This window comes from Sapajus apella, unplaced genomic scaffold (assembly GCF_009761245.1).
Source record: "Sapajus apella isolate SASKATOON/1434 unplaced genomic scaffold, GSC_monkey_1.0 scaffold27, whole genome shotgun sequence".
Classification (NCBI taxonomy): Eukaryota; Metazoa; Chordata; class Mammalia; order Primates; family Cebidae; genus Sapajus; species Sapajus apella.
In genome coordinates this window covers 13,912,396-13,921,335 of record NW_022436967.1, presented here as the reverse complement: position 1 = coordinate 13,921,335, position 8,940 = coordinate 13,912,396, and positions in this window count along the sequence as shown.

Below are 8,940 nucleotides of genomic sequence, written 5' to 3'. Positions count from 1 at the left end.
GCTTTTTACTGATCTTAACATTGTTTTCCTTTCAGACTTTATCTTGCATTTCAGCACTAAGTAGTTTGTCAGAAATTTATGGCTTCTCAAATAGGACTCAGAGAACATTTCGCAGTAATGAATATTAGGTCAGATTTAACAACCTTGTAATAAATGTGGTAGAATGTTAAAATGTATTTGCTACTTTTAGGAGCTTTTCAACTGGCAAAAAATCTTTGGAATGCAACAAAACGAATCAATATGACAACTTCTTAAGTACACTATTGTTACTAGCATGTGTATACATCTTATTGTTAAATTTCTTTTTACCCCATATTTCAGTGTATTATGTGAGGTTGGATAATTCTTGTTTGTTATCAAGGTCACATTTAGAATTATTAAAAATAGTAATTTGCATTATTTATATATAAAATAAAAGCCTGGTTATTATTCTTGAATAAATATGCTATTTCTATCATTTTAACATAGGAATTTCATAAATACACCATACTTCTCAAATACATTGGCTACACACTATTTGATACTCATTAAACACATGTAGTCTGTAACCCTTATGAGAATGCTTCCTTTTAATTGTTACAAAAAGAAATAGCATTAATCATTAGTGATAGGTAAATTCTCCTGGCTTCTTATTACTAGAGGAATACATAATTGTGAAAAATTTGGGAGTTATTGAAGAAACTTGCTTCCTGAGTTCTGGTTAACTAACTACCAGGATTAACCAAGTCTCCTTACCTCTATAAAATTCTGAACACTCAATGCACTAGGCTCAACACCACTTGAATTGTTTGCTTACCAGAGTTTGCTGTGGTTCATGCTCAAACTTGTGTGTATCAGTGTTACTTAACACTGTCATTATGCAATTTAACTAGGTATAACAGGAAAGAATGATAGATGGTTGTAAGAAGAGAATTTCTTTCATAAAAATTAAATAAAACACTACAGGAATAATACATAATAGAAGTTTGCTTGAAAATCAATTACTGATAAGACATGTATGGGTGAAGAACTACAAAATGCCAGCAGGGAAATTAAAAAAATTTATATGGATTTGCAACTCAGATTGCTCTACAAGTGTCTATAAGTTTTTGCTACACATAAGAGAAAGCAAAACTTTAAATCATAAACATAGCACAAATTTGACAATGTCAAATCAATTGGCAGTGGTTAGTTTTGCAATACCTGGCTTCATTTTGTTTTTTTATAAACAAAATTTCTATAGATTCACAACTCAGATTGCTGTACAGGCGTCTATAAGTTCTTACTACACACAAGAGAAAGCAAAACTTTACATCATAAACATAACACAAATTTGGCGATGTCAAATCAGTTGGTGGTGGTTAATTTTGCAATATCTGGTTTGATTTTGTTTTTTTTTCCCCTGGTGATATCCAGAACGAATAAAGAGAACAGGCTTTGTCTTAAAGAGAACAACAGAAATTTAAAAAAATAAAAATTTGACCAACAAGAACATCCTGAAATGCTAGTCTTACCAAATGTTTACCAAAACAGTCATAAAGAATATCTGACATATAAAAGTTATTGCTTTAATGTTGTAATAGTAATAATTATTCTGATGGTGAATCTCAATGTCATAGATGGCTGCAAAATTGCTTGTTTCCCTTATGTTCATTTTTCTATCTAACTCAGAGGAATTATGTGTGTATTAAGATGGCCAACCTTCATAATGTATGTCTTACCTATGCCAAATTATAATTAGAACTCTAACTATGGCATTTTCCAAAAATATAATTTAAAAGGATAGAGCCATGATGCTTTTACCAAAGTATTGGGATCTTCCTTTGTCATATGGATGATGTAAATTAGAATTCTAACATAGTCTATAGTTAAAAATGCCATAACAATGTCATAGCAATGCCATAACAACAATTAATAGCAAAATATATAATATGCTAGAAGGTAAACACTCTTCTGAAGCTACCTCCGCAGCTACCTTTACCTAATGCATATTCATTGAATGAAGAGTATCCACCAGGCGTTGACTCAGTCAATATAACATCATCCCTCTCCTTCTTTGTGCACTCAAATTCATGCCAGTTACTTCTACACAGTGGATTTTGGGGTTACAGCTTGCTTATTGAGTAGTACTTTTTGAGTACTATGTATAACACCAGGGAACTGATAACAAAAGAATCAATAAGATACGGTAAATTGCTGCCTTCAAAAAGTCATTGGTATAACAAGTAAAAATGCTACTCTGGTTCTTGCATAAATAAAAATGTTTTAATAACAGTCCAAAAGAACATTTAAAATTTACTTTCCTAGTAATTTTCAAATATACAATATATTAGTATTATCTACAGTTACCATGATGTATAATAGATCTCTAGAACTGATTCCTCCTAACTGAAACTTTGTAGCCTTAAATACAATCTCTGTCAATTTAAAAAACTGTGCCAAAAAGAAAGCAGGAAAAAGCAAGACATATGTTAAAAACATATCAAATCTACAGATTTATCATAATTTGTTTGCACAGCAAAGAAGCCATCCACAAGGTTTTTTCATGTATAATCAGTAACAAATTTACCCTTCTCAATTACTCCTCCTTTTGCTGCATTTTTGGGGAGACCTAAGGAAAGACTTGATCTTTGTGATTATTTGGCACTCACAACCCTGCCTAAAGCCTAGAATTGTTATTTGTAATATATAGGAAAGAAGAAAATATTCAATACTTTAAAAAATTACATCTATTGAAAACTATGGAAATAGCCTGAAAGAAAATATACTCTTTATTTGGTCAGATCATATTCTTTATCCTGCTTTATTTGGTCAAAGCAGGATATCTCTGCTCAAATCAATTCTCTTCATTTAGTTTACGTTATACGCTTGAATATTTATTTCTTTTATCCAATATATTGAAGTCCAGTCAAACCAGTAATTCTCAACCAGAATGACTGGTACAAGTTATTGTATTAAAATCACTTTCCTAAACTATAACTATGACTTGATATCTCGGAAACAATAAAGATAATAACAATGTCATTTCAAGAACATACATTCTGTATTTTATAACCCTAAACCTAGAGAGTGCAAATTAGATTTACCTTTACATTTTAGAAATATTTTTGAATAATAAAATATTTTATTGTTTTGTAAATAATGATATTAAATATGAAAACCAAATTATTACACCCAAAATGTTTATGAGACTTAGGTATAGAAATCCCTAAGCCTCAGATTTATTATTTAAATAACTAAAAATAAAGACCAAAAGTAGACATGACACTTGGTAAACATGGCTTTTTTTTTTAAACAAATAGATTGTTGCTTTATTAATAACATCACTACTATTAAAATGATGTTTGATATAATGTCTACAGAACAATTTTGCACAAATAGATTCTAATTACTAAGCTCTTGATAAGGATTTCTTCCCCTCTTGTGGAGACTATGAATTATTAAAACAGTTTTCCCCTAATGATGTCAAAAACGACCTCTGAAACCCAGTATCAAGTGATCAGAATTGACATGGAATATAAAACCTATATGTTAATCTTGTATTCATCCTCCACGATTGAGGTTCCTTAGGGTCTACATTTCTGAGTGTTATTGATAAAAGAGGGATTGTCAAGAGTAAACTAAAAGCAAAGGCATTTCTATCTTTTTGTATATCAAAGTCATTCCCATCCTTCCTTTGAAATTTAAGAAAAGCCCAATTATATTGGAGTTCAGCCACTCTAAATCTTAACTTTACTTTTGAATGTATCTGAAAACGAACTGTAACCCCTGAATTTACTGTGAAAGAGTGTTTGGTAAGAATTTGTGTGCATGAGGGAGAGCAGGGATAATATTACATCAACTGAGTCATCACCAATTTAAAGATAGAGGCAATCCCTGAAATATCTTAGCATAGCACTCCCTCCTGGTTCTTCTGCTAGCTGAACTGGCTGCCTGGCCTAGCTGGATATCTGTACAGTATTAATACTCATTGCTCAAAATGCACATTAAAAGAACATGTTGCTATGATAAAATATCAAAATAATTTTTTATATTTAGATAATGTATTAGTCTGTTCTCACACTGCTAATAAAGACATACCCAAGACTGGTTGATTTATAAAAACAAAAAACAAAATACAGAGGTTTCACTGATTCACAGTTTCACATGGCTGGGGAGGCCTCAAAATCATAGTAGAAGGTAAAGGAGGAGCAAAGTTACATCTTACATGGTGCCAGGCAGGAGAGTGTACAGGGGAACGCACTATCACAAGAACCGTATGGGAAAGACCCACTCCCATGATTCAATTGCCTTTCACCAGGTTCTTTCCATGACATGTGGAATTATGGGAGCTACAATTCAAGATGATACTTGGGTAAGGGCACAGCCAAAGCATATCAGATAATTAGTAAAATGCTTTCTGTAAGAGTCCCATGGAACCATGTAAGCTTATGGATAAGGGCCAAAGAAAAATGACGCCTCCACATATGAGAGAGGAAATTTCCAGGCAGGTATTTTGGCATGCACAAATGCTTCAAAATATGCAGCTTTTTAAAGCTATTTACTCTAAGAAAACTGTGAATTAAGAATACTTTACTATGCAAAGGTCAGGTTTTTCAAACCCATAAAATTTGATGTGATAATATTGAGAATATTATTTAGGCTTCTCTTTCCCAGGACTTTTTATTTTATAAATAATTTATTTGTTAATGTTGTTAATGAAATGTAACATATTGCATGTGATGTTGTGAGATTTAACTGATATGTAAAGAAATATTTTATTAGTAATACACACATTCTAATATTATGACATGGATGATTTATAAAAAATTTTGTTTAATTCAAGCTCTGTTTTTATTTATAAGCCAAATTACTAAGATAAATAGAAATTTTAAGATTAAACTTTACATACGCATAACTCATTCTCAAGAGGTAATCAAATAGTTTTAAATTTCATTATTGAATTTTTATTAACAAGATAATCTTAGCTCTCTAAGAACAATAAATGATAGACTTCATTTGAAATAAAGTGTTTTCATTATGTAAATATCTCTAAAATGTAAGTGAGAATTAAAAAATAAAGTACCACAGTTACTATATTAAAATTAACTATCTGTAATTAGAAGAATGATATTAAATAAAATCTGGGGTCTTAATATTTGTATTTATCTTTCATGGACGTTAAAATGCCTTGTTTTATACATGCCTTTTTATGGCTGTGTGTGTGTGTGTGTGTGTGTGTGTGTGTGTGTGTGTCTTGTGTTTTGAAAACTCATTGTGACTTGGAAAGTTTGAATTATCTATTATACTGAAATGGCTGCTTTTTTCCATTTAATATCTGGTATTGGTAAATTATTTATTTTCATGTTTTCTCCATTTTTCCAATGGAAGAATTTATCCCATATTCCATTAACATGGAAAAATATGATAAAATTGATTTGGTTCCCTACTTTGACTTATTCCTTCTTTTCTATCTTCTAGTAAACACTCCTCCAAACTGAGGTCATTTCTTTTTCTTAATTCCTATTTTCAATTTTTTCCAACCTCCCTTTATACATGGATATAGTTATTTTTCTGCCAAGTTTAGCATAGCCTGCTACATTTCAGAGGTTTTTAACATAAGAAGACAGAGAAATATAGAAAATATTTGCAGGTATATATTTAGATTATGATATATTACAAATTCAAGTTTCTTCCTGTGCTTTATTAAGGTTTGATTGAGACATAAAGATAGTACATATTTATGATATACAACATGATGTTTTAATATATGCATACATTGTGTTAAATTTGAAGCTTTATCCTATATTAGTCAGTTCTTACATTGCTCTAAAGAAATACCTGAGATGGGTAATTTATAAAAAGGTTTAGTTGGCTCATGATTCCACAGACTGGACAGGAAGCATGATGCTGACATCAGCTTGACTTCTGGGGAAGTCTCAGGAAACTTACAATCATGGTGGGAGGCAAAGGGGGAGCCAGGCATCTCATATAACAGGAGTAGGAGCAAGAGAGAGAGAGGTGGGAGGTACTGCACACTTTTAAACAATCATATCTCATGAGAACTCTATGGCAAAAACAGCACCAAAAGAATGATGCTAAACCATCCATGAAGAATCCACCCCATGAGCCAATCACCTCCCACCAGGACCACCCTATAACACTAGGGTTTACAATTTAAAATGAGATTTGGGTGGGGACAGACCCAGACCATAGCACATCTCTTAACATAAATACAGTAATGTTATTAGTGAGGAAGACAATACATCCCCAAATAGTCATTCTACTATTGCCTATAAAATCGTTGTAACAGTTGTGATTTATGTCATCTCTCTTAAAAGTCAATGATAAAAACAAAATGAATAAAAACCAGAGCTCCCAAAATTTGTATAATTTTTGACATTGTCACAGACATGGTAGCTTAGTTGCTAGAACACAGGAAGAATAAAATAATAATTTATTTTTCTTTCCTCCTTTATACTACTGTGTATCATGTTAGTTATGCCTGTTTTGTTTCTTAAAAGAATGGTTGAAAATTTTATTTTATGTATATTTCAAGTGCCTAGCATTCAGAAATGCTAAATAATTACTGAATAAATGAATTCCTAACCAAATTACTAAAGCATGTTTTTTAAAAGCTGAAAATGAAGTATAATTAGTAATGGTCATTATATGATGTGTTAGAAGATTAATTCATCTTTTTTATATAAACAATGTTTTACTTTTTCCACTTGATATAAGTTCATAAAACTAATCATTTATCTGGCTCCTGTATTTCTCTTTTCTAAAAGTTTCCTGATTCATCTAATCTTCTCGGTACTGAAAATAATGACATCTATAGAACAACAACGACAGCCACGGTAGCAACAAATACCTGAAGATGAAAGTTTAAGACTTCAAATAATATCTATTATTGAAATCTATTTTCATCCCCCAAATTGGCACCTTCTCTATGTGTTGTGGCAAGTCCACACATAGATGTGTCTTTGATTCCAAATAGTACATAAAATATAAAGAGAAATACCAGACTTAAACACAAGATACCATTTCATGGGCCATAATTGAAGTAGAATGAGTGAGCCAGTCTGCCTGCTCGAAGCTAGAGACTAAAAGAGAGCTTACAGAGGAGGCTTACAGCAAACACTCTTGAGGTTGATAGGAGAAAGCAAAAGTAGCCTACTGACAAACTGAACCAAGCACACCAATAGCTAGAAAACTGTATTTGTAGATCCTACGTATCAAGAGAAGGCAAGCCCTCCACTTGCTACAGTTCACCCAAACGCAGACCATAATGTATCTGAGAATATGCTTAACAAATTAATGTAAGAATTAATGGGAAATAATTATAACACATCATTTTTCAGAAAAACTCAAGAATATAAGAATATGAGAAGATATATTCATATATGAAAAGAATCAAAAAAATATTATGACATCAATATTTTCCCTATTTATCAAGAAGTTAAATGCAATTTCAATCAAAATACCAAAGGTTGTTTCTGGAACTTAACTATTTGATTCTAAAATTTATGTACAAGATAAAAAGGGCAAAAATTTAGCCAAGAAAATGTTGAAAAAAGAGAAGGAACTTGACTGGAATTGTCAAGTTTTACTATAATAAGGAAGTCATGGGATATTAGCACAGATAAATAAAGTTGAGTAAAACGTAAAACACATGAAAAGTAGCACATAAATTTTAAAAATTTGCTGTGTTATAAAAGCAGAATAATAGGTTAGTAAAAAAAAGGAGACAAAAATTAATCTTGGGAAATGAGCTATTTATATGAAAGAAGGAAACCTAGGTTCCTATCTCACACTACATATGATAATAAGTTTTCAAGTGGATTAAATACTTCAATGTGAAAGCAAATATAGAAATCATATAGACAAAAAATATAACTTATCTTTAAGATCTCAAAGTAAGGAACACTGTGAGGATGGATTTCTTAAAACAGGACAAAAAAATATTGATGTGTTTTGCTACATTAAATTTTAAAGTATCTGTATTTAAAAAAAGCAATTTGTAGGCAAAGTTGTAAAGCAAGTTACAGATTGCAGTAACATATTAACAATAAGCATAATTAGAAGAGAATTAGTATTTTTAATTTAAGAAAAATTTCTTTAACCTAAAAAGAAAACAAATAAAACCGCCAAAACACGCACTAATAAGGCAATCTTTAATGAAAAAATGCTATAGTAATAAAAATGCAACAGGATGCTTAACCTCACTGATAATCATGAAAATGCGAATTGAAAGGTCCCAATGCATTTTGCACAGATACATTTTTTTAAGTTTTAAAAATTATACATCAATTCCATTGTTGAGATTATGGTGAAAGAGGGCCAGCATACCCTGTTGCTGGATGCGTATACTGTACTACAGTGTTGAAGACCATTTCGGCAATACCCACAAAGGTAGAAATTTCATAAGTCCTAGTCCCGCAGTTCTATTTAAAATTATGTCCTAGACATACTTTTAAATGCATACATAAGAGGATATGTACAAAAATATTCATAACAGCACAGTTTGTAATAGAAGTAATTTTTTAATTTTTTTTGAGACAGAGACTCTGTTGCCCAGGCTGGAGTGCAGCGGAGCGATCTTGGCTCACTGCAACCTCCACCTCTTGGGTTCAAGTGATTTTCCTGCTTCATCCTCCTAAGTAGCTGAGATTACAGGCATGCATCACCACGGCAGGCTAATTTTGTATTTTTAGTAGAGAAAGGGTTTCACCATGTTGGCTGGGCTGGTCTCAAACTCCTGACATCAGGTGATCCCCTGCTGCCTCAGCCTCCCAAAGTGCTGGGATTACAGGTATGAGCCACTGCCCCCACTGTAATAGAAGTAATTTCAAACAACTTAAATATATTCATCAATAAGCAAATGGATGAAAAGATATATTCATAAAATGAAATATACAAAACCAAATTAGACATCTGGTGCTACAGATGTTCCTGTAGATAATTTTCAAACACAAAGTG